Here is a 16,507-nt window from a genome sequence, read left to right as displayed (position 1 = left end):
ACCAGTTCCAGGTGCCTGGCCTCACTTGTCACTCCTGAGGGTAAGGGGGTCATCAGGTCAAGAGAAGTGGGTTTTTTTTTTTAATGTTTATTTATTTTTGAGAGCATACGTGAGAGAGTGCGTGCAAGTAGGGAAGAGTCAGAGAGAGATGGAGACACAGAATCTGAAGCAGGCTCCAGGCTCTGAGCTGTCAGCACAGAGCCCGACACGGGGCTCAAACTCACGGACCGTGAGATCATGACCTGAGCCGAAGCTGGACACCCAACCTGAAGAGAAGTCTTAAACAAGAAGGCAACCTACTGTTCTAGGCACTGGCTGATGCACGCTAGGCTCCTCTCAGTTATCAGGGGTGGTATACACATGCTGAGCTGTCCAGAGCTCCGGCATAGCATTGCTTCTTTCCACTGGCTGTTACCTGGGTCCTTGTGCTTTGTCTTCCTTGAGTGTTGGCACCCAAAATTCGAAGAATTAATTAAAGGACAGGGAAAAATTAGGATCAACATCTGGTGTAGAGGAAAGATGAACTGACTAAAATTGGGTGTGATGTGTCTCTGAGTGTCGGTGGCTTGCCTTCCTTCCTCACTCTTCCCATCCCCCTTCAGTCCCAGTGATAACTAAGAGGACTATTCCAGAAAGCAGTGGGGATCCAGATATGTGGGCACTCAGTCCCTCCTGGTAGCCCTGGGCTCTGTTCCCACGAGGGATACTTGCTTCACTTGCTTCTCTATGAGTTTTCTTTGGGGGCAAATGGTTTGGAGTGAGTGAAACAACATCCCATGACGGCAGTTTATCCCCCTTCTGGAAACCAATGTTTGTTTTTGCCAAACACTGGGCATGCAAAGCAAGTTGCTTTTTGTCTAAACTGGGAACAGAGATCTTGTTGAGCCAGAGGTGGATTTCTAATCTTCTTTCTCTGCATCTGACGCAGGACTAGTGGTCCTTGTCCCAAAAGGAGTCATCGCAGAGGTCTGAGAGAGAAAAAGCAAATTTGCCAGGAGCCCGAATGGGGTCTGGTGTGTTGACATTCACTGGCTGAGACTTAGATCAGCTGTCACTGCAGACAGACCTGTTTTTTTATTTTAATGCTGCGGCATAAAGCGAGTGGCTGCGAGTTCAGGTTCCAGCAGGGGCTGGAACTCAGGGCACATCTGGTTCTTAATAGGTCCTTAGAAGAGTGTTGCAGAGACCAGCTTTTTGAGAGCAGAAAGGGCTGAGGGCCTGGGGCCCAGCACCCCTCCTCCCAGTCCCCGTCTGCTGCATTGCACCACGGATTCAGTGAAGACATCATCCTCACCTCATTCAGAGAGCTGCTTGCTGCTCTGCTCTGACAATTAGACTGGCTGCTGCAGAGAAGTGCTCATACTCACTGACATATGGCTTTTTAAAGTGATAAATTGGATTAGCAAATTTCTTATTAGCTCTGCTGTCAGGAAGGAGCTCCTGCCATGTTAGCTTGCTGAGGCTGATGTATAACTTCCCGGCCATTAATTACCATGCCAAGGGCTAAAGAGACTCAGAGGCTGGTGGGTGGAGGCCCTCATTCTCTCTTCTCCCTCCTGTGGGAGGTCAGGGAAGCTGGTCTTGGTGTTGAGCTTAGTTCTGACTTGCAGTGGGCTCTGTACTTTGGGCTCCTGATCCTGGTAGGTATGGCACAGGATGCCCAGACACCATCTGGGCTGATTGGAGCTGGGTTCTCCCTTAGGGCCTCCAGGATTTGGCAGCTTGGAATCCGCACAGCATCTCCTTTAGAGCTGCATGTTCAATGCAGAGCCTGGACTGTGTCCCAGAAAGGTGATCTGGCCTCTCCCTGGGGGTCCAAGGCTACTGATTCTTCTCCTACCTCCTCCCCTCACTCCAGACAGCTGAAGAGTCTCCTCCCCAAAGGTGACATCATGTCTCCTGCTCAGATCTTCTCTTGGTGACTATCCACGGAACTGCACATTCAGGATGTTCAACCCCTGATTTCTATGGGCTCAGGCTTCTATTTTACACGAGGAATTGCATAAAACACACTCATCAATGGGAAAAAATGAGAGAAGGAACATTTCATCTTTTTGTTTTACCTATCGCCCCAAACTAGTAACCATTTGGGCGGGGTCTCTGACTCCTTTGAGAATCAGACAGAACAAACAGATTCTCATCCCAAGGAAAACACACATACTCACACTAGTGCATTCAGTTTCAGGGCCTTCCCAGACCCTTGGCAGCCCATTTGTGAATCTGTGTTTTATAAGTGCTCTTCCCAAGCCCCTCAGAGCTGCCAATCCCTGGGAAGGGACCATATCAGCAGCCTCCTGCCACAGAAAGTGAGCTAGCCTTTTCCTAAAACAACAGCAGATATGGCTCTCCAGGGCAACCCTGGGCACTGTCTGGTGAAGGCCACTACATGCAATTGCATCATTTCTTGGGTTACATTAGACATGGTGGGTCTGAGAAATGGGCTCGGGGAAGCAATGATTCTGGGGCTATATCTGCATTAACAACTCCTTCTGAGAAATCAGTTCTGTGGTTGGGACATTTTCTTGTCCCGGTGTGCTCCTTCTAAGAAGGGAGGTGGGGGTGGGGAGGAGGAGGCAGAGACTGGCAGAAAAGAGAAGATTCTGAAATGGGTAAGGGGGATGGTGCATATATGCATGCTTGTGTGCGTGGGCGGGGTGGGGGGGTTGCGGGGAGAGAGAGACAGAGACAGAGAAGCAGAGAGAATGGAGGAGAAGAGTGCTGAATTCCCCATTATTCAGCTTTAGGATGCTTGAGATGGAATCTTGGAAAAACTGTGAGGATGGATTTGCACTTTTTCACACGCATGGCCTCAAATTCTGCATCATATTGAGCTCTGGCTGGGAATAATAATAATGCTCTGCTCTGTGAAATTTAACACGCTTCTTTCTTGTCACCTCTCAGAAGGCTGGGCTTTAGGAAATGCCCATAGGAGGGCGGAAAGGTGGAAAAAATCCTCTAAGTGAGGGAGGTGGCTGCCAGATTATTCTCCAGGGTCCCCAGTTGTTTCCATGCCTCCCTGAGGGAAGCAAGAGGTCAAAAGTGCTGTAATAAAACCAGACCCAGCCATGGTTCCTTTGCGGGATGGAAGGCACTGATAAGCAGTCCAGCATGGATTGCCTCTTTCTCTGAACTTGGGAATACATCTTGACATTAGCCCAGATCCCAATGTGGCCTCTGGCCTGCAGGTGGTCCAGGCCCACCTTCACATTCCCCCCACCCCTCTCCTTCTAGGTTGGTGCAGGCATGAGCTGGGTTCTTACTCCAACCCTTCTTAGCATCTGTCTGGTTTTCCAAGAACCTTCCAGGATGGCACAGCTTGGGATCCAGCCCCACCGGTTTGACTTGCTCACCATTCCCTTTGGGTGTGTTATGTCTGGGCTCCAGCAGGTTGGCTCATATCTGAGGAGGCCACTCATTGGGCTTCTAGCTCCACACCACAGCCTTCCTTGCCTATCCAGCTCCATGGTCCAGAAACTGAGGTATGACAAGCCACCCTGCCAGCATCCCATGTGTTCCCCTCACTCCCAGGACAAACACCCTGGCCACTGAGAGACGTCCAAAGGGCCCAAGATTGTGTGAACTGGGAGAAGCCTACTCAGGCTGACTTGGTCTCTGAGGACTGTTGGGCCTGGGATTAAATATGTCTTCTCCCTGCCCACAGGCCAAGATAGGGCACTAAAGCAGAGGGGTCATTCCAGAGAAAGAAGGACACTGTTGGCTGCCAAGAGGATGATATTCTGCAATGGCTCATGGATGAAGGGAAAGGAACCCATCCCTGAAAATGTTCCGCAGACATCTACTGTCTGTCCTGCATGGCCTCACCATTTTCTCCTTTCCAGCTCTGGGATTCAAAGTGGTCTCTGCACTTTGGGCTCCTGATACTGGTGGGGAGGGCACAGGATGTCTCATGGCATGCCTCTTGCTAGCTTAATCCCCACAAGAATCAGGTTAGGCTGTGTCTGAAGTTAGGGGCCTTTCCCCCAGTCTTGGCAAGGAGCAGCATCAGAGGCCCAGGAATGTTGGAAGCATGGGATATGTTTTTCTAGGAAGTCAACTTACTTTCAAGAAAAGGATTTGAAATGGGGGGAACTAAACAGCTTCCCAACTCTGTGTCCTGAGACCCCTGTACTCCATAGCAACCAGAGTTCCGTGGAAAGAAGAGGAAACAACTAACTAAAGCAGCCCCCTGCCCCTCACCATTTCTTTCTGTTCCATGTATGTGTTTGATTTTTGTCACAGAACCTATCACAATCTTGCCTTTATTTTGTGTGTTTGTGTCCTAGATACTGTCTGTCTCCTTCTACTACTCTCTCGTTCATTACTTCATGAGAGTAGGCCCTTGTCTTGTTCATTGTCACATCCCCAGTGCCCAGGAGAGGGTCTGGCTCCCAGTGAAGGTGTGCAATCATTATGTGTTGATATGATGAGAATGGTTAGTATGTGGAGAGGAGGCCAGGACCAGAGAGGCCATCAGGGTAGAAGGAGTGAAAGAGACATTTGGCACCATCCTTTTTACAACCCTTCATGGGCTAGATGGGTAAAGTCCAAGTTTGTCATCTGTCTTCCCAATCCATCTTCCTCAGCTCATTTCTTGCCAGCCCCAACCCTGGTAAGCCTCTGATGCTTCAGCTTCTCCAAACTGCTAAGTGTCTCCACATTCCAGGGTTCTTTCCCATGTGCCCACCTGGAGTGCCTTTTGTCTACGTAGTTAGGAACTGTGATACCTACTTTTTACAGTGACTATGAAGATTAAGGGTTAGAGTATAGAACAAGCTCCCAGCTCATGCTTTACCCCAAACAGAGTCCTCAGTAAACTCTGGGTAGCATCCCTCTCTTTCCTCTTTGTCTGGGGAATGCATCAGCACAGGGGGGCCCCTCTTCTGTGCTGCCTCAGGCCATAGTACTTTGTTCTTCCTACAGTTAGAGGCCTATTAGGGGGTCTGTGTCTCCAAGCTGTCCCCTGGGCAGAGACATCTATATCTCATTTGTATTTAACACGATACTTGGTACAGCAGTAGGTGCTACATGTATGTCCGCTGAATAACTGGAACCGAGAACCTGTGAGGCAATGGGTTGTTCATCTGGCTCATGCCAGAGCATGTACACACACTGATGCTGCCTGGAAGAAAGGTCATTATCTGGGTCCTGCTGGCCTGGGAAACCTGGGGGTGGGGGGGTGGGTCTCCCTTCTGTGGCCTAATCGGCCATCTAGTACACCCAGCCATGAAATCAGAATCCACATCCCAAGCACCATAGCCACATCCAATTTTCCATCAATAAAATATTCAGCTGCTCCACAGCCACAATCTGCTCTGTCTGGAAGGGAGGAGTTCTTCCCTTTCTGCGTTCCTCCTGGGCACATACTGTCCCTTCCATCCCTGAATCGGGCCTTTGTTATCCTACCTCTGTGCTTTTACTAATGCTCTGTGCCCCCATGCCCACAAAATCAGGACTTCCCTTTCTCCTCCTCCTTATCCAACTCCAATCCACCCTTTTCCAAGGCCCACCACCTCTGTGAACTCTTCATTAGCAGTGATCTTTCCTTGCTGTGGATCCCAGACATGTGTCTGAACAGCAAACCCACATTTCAAAATCATAGACAGGTGGGATTAGGTTTTTTGGGGTTTTTTAGACTTTATTTTTTAAGTCATCTCCACACCCAATGTGGGGCTCGAACTCATAATCCTGAGATCAAGAGTGGAATGCTCCACTGACTTAGCCAGTCAAGCACCCCTGGGATTAGTTCTTGGGTGGACCCATCCTAGTTCACATGGGATAAAGACCCTTGACTCAAAATGATGGTTTGCTGTTTCTGTGGATTCCCTTCTATAGACTGGGACAGGGGCTGGGGTACTTAGTAGAAAGCAGGAATGGGAATTTCTAATGAAAGCCTATGGGAGCTTTCAGGGACTTCTGCCTGGCCTGGCCTCCTAAAGCTTCCCCACTTCAACCAAGGCTCATTCTCTGGTCTTGTTCCTACTCCAGAGCAATTATTCTGCAGGGCAGCACAGGGGAACATTTAAGGTCAAAGACAGAATGATCTCTGGCTACAATATGTTGCTTCTGGGTGCATGGTGACTGCTGTTTAATGTGGAGAGCTTGGGATGTTGTGAGATTGCCAACACAGCAGTGAGCTGAAGGCAGCGTACTAGCAGATTCTGGGAAGAAAGGGCATTGATATGGGGACCCATGGCCAACCTGTATGATCAGAGCAGTAGGGTCCTGCTTTGTGCATCTTGAAATTAGGTGTGAATAAGATATTTGAAGACTAATTTTTATAATGTTATTCAAATGATTTTGGTCAAATGTTTCCTATAATGTGATAAGGGTTGGCCCAATGCCTGCAGGATGGTGTGTGAATAATGGGCATAGGATTTGGGTTTGGAGTCAGGCAGATGGGGCTTGAATTGGGTTCTGCCTGCTGTTTTGTTGAGGACCACAGACCAGACACTTAACTTTCCTGAGCATTCATACACACACACACACACACACACACACACACACACACACACACACGTATATATGTCTATGTATATATGTATATATATGAATATATGTCTATGTATATATGTATATGTATGTATGTGTTTATGTGTGAGTGCACATAATATGTTTAGCTCTACAGATAGAACACTTTCATTTTTTGAGCATTCTTTATGTGCTAAACACTATGTCAAGCATTTTATTTTCAATGCCCCCATTTAGCCCTCATAACAACTATGGGAGGAAGATACTATTATTCCCATTTTACTGTTGAGCAAACAGAATTTTAAGAGAGTGGTTAAAGTAATTTGCCACAAGACACATTTATGAAAGGGTAGAACTGGGATTCAGTGTCAGGGTTCCTAAACACTGAAATTTTGCATTCCTGTAAAATGGGAATAAAAATATCTCCCTTAGAGGTATCTGAGGAAGAAACAAGATAAGCTCTATGAAAAAATCTTGTAAACTGCAAAGTAGTATTTTCCAAAGACTCAGTTTTTGCCCTCAAGCACTTTACAATCTGACTGAGTTGATCAATACAGTGCTTAGGTAAATCTAACCAAGTGTCAAAACATATGGTGTACACCTTAACTAATTCAATGTGGCATCATCATGAATGGGACAAACGGACAGGGCATGCCTCCTGACATGACATGACAGGGTGCCACGGGGAGGACACAGCATCACCTTCATAGTATATTCTTGCCCCCAAATAGCTGGAATCCAATCAGACAAATCCAGATTGTGGAACATTTTACAAGACAATTTTCCTGGACTCTTCAAAAATACCAATGTCATAAACAAAACAGAGACAGGGAGAGACCCATACTAAGTTAAAGGAAAATAAAGAGACATGACAATTAAATATACTTTGTGAATCTTGATTGTATCCTGTGTTCTTTTTAAGCCATAAAGAATATTTTGGGAGAATCAGAGAAATTTCAGTATGTTTTATAAATTAGCTAATATTACTGCATCAACGTTAACTTTCTTAGGTGTGATAATGATGTTGTGGTTATGGGAGGAATTATAGGAGGAATGTCCTGGTTCCTAAGTATTTGGAGTGAAATGTAATGATATCTGTGACTTTCAAATGCTTTTGCAAAAACAAAGAGTAGATAGATAGATAGATAGATAGATAGATAGATAGATAGATAGATAGACAGATAGACAATAAGTGTGTATATATAATATATAAACCTATGTATACTTAACATGTTTATATAAAGTGAAAAAAGGGAAATAAATGGCAAAATGTTAACACTTGGTAAATCTAGATAAAGATTTATAGGTTTTCCTGTATGATCCTTTCAACTTTTCTCTAGGTTTGAAAATTTCCCAGTAAACATTGAGACTTGAGCAAACAGGTTTAATAGAGAGGGCAAGTAACTTGCCATTAAACGCATGTATTAAATGGCGGATCCAGGGTTCAATGTATGTCACAGTGCTAAAGGGAGATAGCTTTTCCTTCCTTCCTTCCTTCCTTCCTTCCTTCCTTCCTTCCTTATTATTTTTTTAATGACAGGTTTTTTTTTAATGTTTATTTTTGAGAGAGAGAGAGAGAGAGAGAGAGAGAGAGAGCATGAGCAGGGAGGGGCAGAGAGAGAGGGAGACACAGAATCTGAAGCAGGCTCCAGGCTCTGAGCTGTCAGCACTGAGCCCGATGCGGGGCTCAAACCTCATGTGATCATGACCTGAGCCGAAGTCAGACCCTCAACTGACTGAGCAACCCAGGTGCCCCGGGAGATAGCTATTTAAAGGAACCTAGAGCTGAACACTTTTACAATATCTCCAGCAAAGGTATTTCTTCATTGTCTCCATTTTTAATCACTGGGGTCACTCAAGAGGAGGCTCCACACAGTTCCAGGGTCTGAGGCAGCTTCTCCACTCTTGTTCAGGAATGACTCTAGTTGTGAGTTGTTCAATACAGCTGCTTTCCCTTTGGCTTTAGTGTAGTCAAAATTGTTCCTTGCCCCAGCCTCCAGGTTCCTAGAAGACAAGGCTCAACATCCTTGCAGAAACTGGGAACCCTCTTTGGTGCTGTGGTTTCCAAGATGCAAACAAAACCCACAGGACAAAAATGGTGAGAAAAGAACCTTCAGCAAACATGCCTGTGGGTCACCATCAGAGTCACCTGAGGTGCTTATTTAAAATGCCCTCCCATTCCTGGGTGGCTCAGTCGGTTAAGCATATGACTCTCGGTTTTGGCTCAGGTCATGGTCTCAACAGTTCATGAGATTGAGCCCTGGGTTGAGCTCTTTGCTGACAGTGTGGAGCCTGCTTGGGATTCTCTCTCTCCCTCTCCCTCTGCCCCTTCCCCTCTGCTCCTCCCACTCCCCCCCCCCTTTCAAAATAAATAAATAAACTTTAAAATGCCATGCCTACTGAGTCTGGGGCCTGGGAATCTTTCATTTTAGCCAGTACCCCAGGGAATGCTGCAGCACACTAAAGTTTGATAATCAACAACTTAGCTTAAAATCCAAACCTCCATAGCTGGCATTCAAGGCTTTGCAAAGCTTGGCTTCCTTACTCCCCAGCATTATCTTCCCTTGCAGTCAGACTGAAGGGTCCTCTAACCTGCTCTCCAGCCTGGGCTTTTGCTGTCCCACCCTTCCTTAGAATCTTTCCTTTCTCCCTTCAATCTATGTGATGCCAACTGAGCCTCAAGACTTAATTCAAGTCCCACCTATTCCCCAGAGTCTTCCTGATTACCCCAGCCCATGTTCCAAGGGTTGCTCCTTTAGGACATCAATGTTAAATTGGTGGCTCCTCTATTATGGTTTGTCACTTGCTGTGGGTTCATGTCATTCTCCTGACCACCTGTGAAATCCTGGAGAGCAGGGTTCATATCTTTTTCTCTTGCATCCTCCTCAGTACCAAGGATAAAGTCTAAGTCTTGGGTAGGTCCTTAGAATCAGGTTGCTAATAACCAAATTGAGGGAAAGATGGGAGAAGAATAGTGTAAAAGAGAGGGGAGAGAGAAGAGGAAGAGGATTGGTTATGGCCATGGTAGCCTTTGTGTAGGGCACAGGACCTTTTGGTTGAGTCTGAGATGCTGGCTCTGTGGATGGGTGTTGTTAGGATGACCATCCTTCCCTTCCCCCATTAATATTTGCATTTAGGGCTGGACTGCTTTGGGGTCCCTGCCTCCTCATGACAATTTGCAACCACAAATTTACATAGAAGGGAAGGAACATCCTGAGAGGGGAGACAGGGCCTTGCCACCTTGCCATATTCCTCGTTTGTCATTCAAAGTCACGTATGGTGAGCGTTGGGCTGGAGGTATGGGCAGTGGAGCCAGGCTCTAGGAGAGTATGACTGTGTTCCTGAGGTAGTATGTGGACTTCTCCCTGAGGCTCTCAGTGGTAGCTCCCTATAGCTCTTTTGTGGCCTACCCCAGATTCCTCCAATGACATCTGCCCAGCTATGCTTGAAGCAGTTGAGACTAGCAAGCAGGTCTGTGGGGGAGAAAAGCATCATGGATATTTTATAATAAATATAAATGATATTTCCCTTGTAGGCCCAGGAAATGGGCTGTTTCCAGATCCCCTTACACCGTCCCCTCTGTCTGGAATGCCCTCTCCCAGGCCACACTGCTTGACAAACTCCTCAGGGAGACCTGGCTAGACTACCCAAAGTGGAAATAGATTCTGCTTGGAGGCCTCTTGAACAACTCTATCTTCCACTCTGACCATGATTACCTTCTAGGGTGGCAAAGAGAAAGGAAGATCATATTCAGGCCAAAGGTCTTGAAATTGCTTCTTTATTTCTGTCTTTCCATATTTCACTGATAAGGCTGGCAACCCTGAGTGCCCCACCTCAGAGCATCTTGGCTAGTGGGTCCCCCAGATGGTGTTGAGTGGTTGCATACTGCACAGAGGGATGGCTCTGAGCCTTCCGGGATGCTTCTCAGCCAGTTGTTGTCTGTCCCAGCTCAGACAAAGGACGTACTCAACCACAATGGCCATGGAACAAAAAACAAGGCAGCAGATGGAAGAAGAGCTGCAAAGATAGCAGTTGTTGGAGCAGCAAGGAAAGAAAGGTCAGTGACCCTATGAAACGTAAGCACAGTTTGGCTGGGGAGAGCTGGGAACCACAGAGCTGGCTCCTAAGGGAGGAAAAATGAAAAGAGAAAAATCAGTGATGCGGGAAGCTTCTCCTCACTAGCATCCTTTAATGGCTGCAGGGGGAGGGGGAAGGACATATTCTGGAGCTGGGAATATATTAGCTGCTGGTGTTACCAAGGGAGTTGTGGAGCACCCGCAGGCCTCTCAGGAGATGGTAGATAATTATGGATGGGTCTCTGGTTTGATAGAGCTCTGCCTCAGGGTGAAGGATGGAATACATATGACCCCTTCAAGCTCCCCTTATCTGTACCAGAGCAGGTCACTGCAAAACAAAGAGAATTCAGGAGGCTGCCACATAATTTTTTGTGTTGCATGCTTCCTTTAGTTTTTGAGAAATCTCCTGACAGAAGTGCTAAGTGTTCAAAACCAGAATGAATTTGGGGATTTCACTACACCCACTCCAACTCCTTGCCCCTTTATTTAAAATAATAATTAAAACTCCAATCTCCTGAAATCCTTAAGACAGAAGCTTTATAGTCAACAAGAACATGATCTTTAGCTTTCATTAGAAATGTCTTGCATTTCTCTTTGGTTTTAAGGGAGGGTGGTGTACACTGGAATATTAATGCAGAGCATTTAGATGAGGCTCTTAATTTGAAAAGAATGTGAGAATTAATGCTTGAGTTTAATCGGAGCCTGAATCATCACAGATAGATTTTTACCCTCTTTTCCTTAATCAATTTCACCCTAATTAATTCTTCTGTGGCTAAGTCTTGTTACATTAGATAGTCTGCTGATTATTTCCACAATCAAGAGACTATATTCATGCATTTTTAATAAGGAACGACTGCATCCTTTTTCATAAGTGATCCTGCTGGTTGGCAGTTGCAGACGCTAAAATAATTATAGAGCAGATTACTTACTTTTAAAGCATTGTTTGCTGTCATATTCATCCTAGGTGACAATTTGGAAGAGCTCCGGAGGCTGCTATAATCGGGGAGAGGAGCAGGGTATTTAATGTGGCAATTTTCAATGTCAAGTGCTATTTATTCATAGGTCAGTGCCTTTTTTAAAAAAAATAAACACAGGGATAATTTGGTCCTGCTGGCTGATGAAGCCATGTGCTACAGACTCGAAGGCCATTCTGTGCTTAGTTTAAAACCTTGACTTGCAGAAGGCCTTACTTCTGAAGGCTGCCTGGCACCTTCTGCCTTCAACTATGACTGGTCCAAATATGGTTATTCATGTTTGATTATTACTTATATGATGGGGTGCTCTCTTTATCAGACCCTGATACCACTGCAACTTGGAGGGCTTGAAGCAGGGAACGCAGTAATCCCAAAGCCTCAGCTATTTTCTGTTTAGCAAAGGAAGAGGAAAATCTACCTACCAGAAAAGACCGTTTTTTGTTTTGGGAAAAACACTGGGCTTTTTGGTTATGCAGAGGAAAACTCAGAGCTGATTCTAGAATGGACAAATGGAGACAAGAAGAAATAAATGGCTGTGCATACTAATATAGAAGGCTGTCTTTCCAATGGGCAGACATAGCTACCACACTCACTGCAAAAGTTTTTCTAGGGTTCACTTTGTGGAGGAGGAGATTTCCTCTTCTCTAGGAAAAAAAACAAAAAGGTGGGGGCTGGACTCCAGGTAGGGGAGTCTGGCCAAGGGCCCCCATGTCTGGGAGTTAGGTTAGCTCTGTAGTCAGATGGCAGGCCTGAAGGCTGTGGAGGGAGAAGGCAGGCAGGGGACCCAGGCCATGGGTCAGTGGGCTCTAGGAGAGTTTATAGGCAGCCTCGTCCAACTTTTTTTTTTTTTTAATGATTATTTACTTATTTTGACAGAGATTGAGAGAGAGAGAGGAGGGCAGAGAGAGGAAGAGACAGAATCTCAAGCAGGTTCCACGTTGTCAGTGCATAGCCCAATGTGGGGCTTGATCTCACAAACCACTGCAAGATCATGACCTGAGCTGAAATCAAGACAAATCAGATGCTTAACCAACTGTGCCACACAGGCACCCCCAACTTAATTGTCTTTATTCTGTGATTATAACTCTCTTTTGCAAATCCCCAGCTTTCAGCAGTTTTATTAACTTACAGCTTTAGCAAAATAAGAAGCTACAGCCACACTTGCAACACAGTGGGGCAAGGGAGTGTGATCTTCCCTTAGACCTCCTCCCCTACAGTCTGCTCAAGAAAGCACGATCGTCTTGGAGCCTGTGTGAAGGGTCACAGATTGGCCCTGGGGAAGGAAGAGACGCATGAGGATCCATGTGGAGATAGAGACTCAAGTTGAGGCCTCACACAGGTGGGCAGGTGCAGAAGGGGAATGAAACAAACTTCTGTCACTATATACCGGAGAGAGAGACCTTCAGAAGGAGAAACCTCAGTGTGCAAATTACACAGGCCTGGGTTGTTGGCTAGCAGCCATCTGGGTTGCCCTTAATACATACTGCAGTTGGCCAGAGTCTCAGAGGTTGTCCTGCTCTCTCTACTCTCCACACCAGCTGTTCAGGGAAATAGCCAAACTGTAGCAGCCTCCAGCTCATTTCCCAGGAACATCACCGCCAGCTGCTCTGCAGAGCCCTGAGCCAGTAACTAGAGGCGTCACTGAACCTTAGGTCATTACTCCACCCCTGCTGCAGATGAGGAGACTGAACAGTTCTGAGACAGTTACTATCTATGGTGAAATGATCAAAACAGGTATCCTTAGACTACTGAAGGCATTGAGATTGGAAGGACAAGACCTGAACAAATATTTGGCGACATGGTAAATAAATGGCAAGCTGGCTGGGTGTCCTGAGCCAGCCCTCCAACCTCTGTTTCACAGAGAGGGAACTTAGGCTCAGAGAAGTAATGTGACTTGCTCAAGGTCACTCTATTGATGAGGAACAGGTTCAGGAATTGGGTCCCAGGTCCCCACTTCCCAACTTAAATCTCCTTCTGTATAGCCCATCCCTTAAGTGAATTCTTTTTTAGCTAGAGACAGGGAGCTAGCTCTCACTCCTCCATGGTATGCATGTCTAAAACACATTCAATCCTCATGAATATTTCTTTTTTTAATGTTTATTTACTTTGAAAGAGAGAGGGCATGAGAGAGAGAGAGAGAGAGCTTGCAAGCAGGGGGAACAACAGTGAGAAAGGGGGAGAGAATCCCAAGCAGGCTCCACACTGCCAGTTCAGAGCCTGATGCAGGACTTAAACTCACAAGCCATGAGATCATCACCTGAGCGGACTGAGCCACCCAGGCGCCCCTAATCTTCATGAATATTTCTAAGACCCATTTTCAGCTTTGTCTTTGATCTGTATCCCTGAGGCAAGATAAATGATAACCACTGGAAGTTCAGCTGCTGGGGATATTGGGTTAAAGGAGCTAAGGAAGTAAATCACTTGGTAAGTGAACTTAGAAAGGCCAAGATGTTAAACTCCAAGCCAACCAGGATTTAATTTATTTGTTACTGAGGTCAGTGCCATTTTTACCGCACACTAATAAAAGTCTGAGCTCTGTTGCCAAGATTCAAGAAAAATCTTAGTTGTCTTTTTTCCCCTCCACTAGTAAGAAAATGGAGGCTGTCAAATATGGGAAGGCTGGAAGAAAGGGAATAAAGGAGAAAATACCGAATGTTCTTCCCCTCCTCTGGTCTGCACTCTCTGTTTCTGGGACAGATGGAGTCATTTCATCTTGCTCATCAAGGTCATGGCTGCTCTAGGAACAGAGGTCCCTTCCTAGAGGCAATTTCCTTCCTCGTATAGCCAGTGCTTTGGGTCAGAAGGTGGGCAACTCAGTGTTTTGGGAGGTGTGGAGTTCAATATAGGAGACCTCCCATATGTCCAGACCCCTTGATTTCCCTGTCGTCACTCATCTCAGTTGTCTCTTGCCCATTCTCTTGAACTCGTAAAACCACCGCCAGCTCCACATGTGCTCAGTTCACCTTAGTCATTTAAAAAGCTTTTTCTCCTCCTGGAATTTCCTCTCTGGTTCTCACAGTACTTGCCTGGGATTACACAGATTGTTTGTGTGCCCTAGACCACTTTATAGGCCACTCCTCTGCTCTACCTCTGTCCCTTAAAGAATTGACGAGGCTCACAGGCTGGTGAGGAATAATCAAAACAATACAAACAACGGCAATTAAAATTAACCATCTATTGAACAGTTACTATTTTTGGGAGAGGGGCTTCACATAGCTTCACCACCTCACAGATTCTTCATCTTCACCATTGAGCTCTGCAAGGTAGCTTTTATTATCCCTGTTTTGTAGATGAGTAAATACATACAGAGAGGTTGAACAATTTGAATAATTTGCCCAAGCAAGATTAACAGTAGCCAACTGAATTGCATCAACCAACCTGCGGAAAGGACTTATGGATGACAGGGGCAATGGGGCAGACTCTCCAGCACTACCTCTGGGGATCAGCCTCCATCCAAAAGCATCCCGGCCCTGGGCAGGGTGAGGCCTGGACTGGCAGGAGGCCACCGAGGCCTTCTGTCAGCTCGCTACCCGGGATCACTTCCTCCCTTGCTCTGGCTTCTTGCATGCCATGCAGTCTTCTGACCATAGGTCATCCCCCTGTGTACTATGTACCTGTAGGGAGAAGGTGTGCAGGCCTGCAGAGGCAGGGATCCCAGTCTTCTGGGCGGTCATTACTCAGGACTGCACCCACTTGCTGTTCTCTTGTCCTGGAATGCCTCCCCTGCCCCCTCACCTTGGCTCTGTGGAGATGGCTTTAACTTGGCTAAGTGCCCCCCCTTCCTCATGTTCCCACACCTAATCCTAAGTATCTCTTATGGTGCCTATCATTCTCTGCTCTTAATTATTTATGTAGATTTTTAAAATTAATAGACTTTTAGAGCAGCTTTAGGTTTCTAAAAAAATGGAGCTGACTGTACAGAGTTCCCTCATAAGCCCTCCACCCCCCACCGCCCCTCCCCCCACCATGCACTACCACCAATCAAGGTCCACAGTATGTGTGAGCCATTACTTTTTGTTGTACATTTTATGGGTCAGGACAAATTTCTAATGACATGTACCCACCATTATGGTATCATGCAAAGTTTCAGTGCCCTCAAAATCCTCTGTGCTCTGCTGTTCATCCCTCTCTCCCCACTAACATCTGGAAACCACTGATCTTTTTACTGTCTTCATAGTTTTGCCCTTCCCAGAACGTCAAGTAGTTAGAATCATACAATATGGAGCCTTTTCAGATTGGCTTCTTGTACCGAATAATATACATTGAAGTTTCCTCCATGTTTTTCTATGGCTTAATAGCTCATTACTTTTTTTTTTTTAATTTTTTTTTTCAACGTTTATTTATTTTTTTTGGGACAGAGAGAGACAGAGCATGAACGGGGGAGGGGCAGAGAGAGAGGGAGACACAGAATCGGAAACAGGCTCCAGGCTCTGAGCCATCAGCCCAGAGCCTGACGCGGGGCTCGAACTCACGGACCGCGAGATCGTGACCTGGCTGAAGTCGGACGCTTAACCGACTGCGCCACCCAGGCGCCCCATACTTTTTACTACTGAATAATATTCCATTATATGGATGGACCACAGTTTATTTCTATCCATTCACCTGCTGAAGGACATCTTGGTTGCCCCTAAGTTTGGGCAGTTATGAATAAGAGGTCCGTGAGTTTGAGCCCCGCATCGGGCTCTGTGCTGACAGCTCAGAGCCTGAACCCTGCTTCGGATTCTGTGTCTCCCTCTCTCTCTGACCCTCCCTCATTCATGCTCTGTCTCTCTCTGTCTCAAAAATAAATAAACATTAAAAAAAAATTAAAAAAAAAACCCTGCCAATCTGTCTTCCAAAATAGCTATACCATTTTGCATTCTCACCAGCAATGAATGAGAATTCCTTTTGCTCCACATCCTTGCCAACATTTAGTGTTGTTGTGTTCTGGAATTTGGCCATTCTAATAGGTGTGGAGTATAATCTCATTGTTTTAATTTGAAATTCCCT

General features: G+C 46.2%; 1 long non-coding RNA gene across 1 annotated transcript; it reads right to left on the bottom strand.

The window, feature by feature from the left end:
* Nucleotides 1–10,230: 10,230 nt before the first annotated feature.
* LOC123580754 lies at nucleotides 10,231–11,671 on the bottom strand. Its single transcript, XR_006703445.1, has 2 exons — nucleotides 11,474–11,671; nucleotides 10,231–10,591 (listed from the first exon to the last, which is right to left on the bottom strand). It is a non-coding gene; the product is annotated as an uncharacterized LOC123580754 (long non-coding RNA).
* Nucleotides 11,672–16,507: the final 4,836 nt, after the last annotated feature.

The sequence above is a fragment of the Leopardus geoffroyi genome, chromosome A3 (genome assembly GCF_018350155.1).
Source record: "Leopardus geoffroyi isolate Oge1 chromosome A3, O.geoffroyi_Oge1_pat1.0, whole genome shotgun sequence".
Taxonomy (NCBI): domain Eukaryota; kingdom Metazoa; phylum Chordata; class Mammalia; order Carnivora; family Felidae; genus Leopardus; species Leopardus geoffroyi.
Note: the sequence above shows the minus strand (reverse complement) of the source record. Positions and strands in the feature narration are given on the sequence as shown.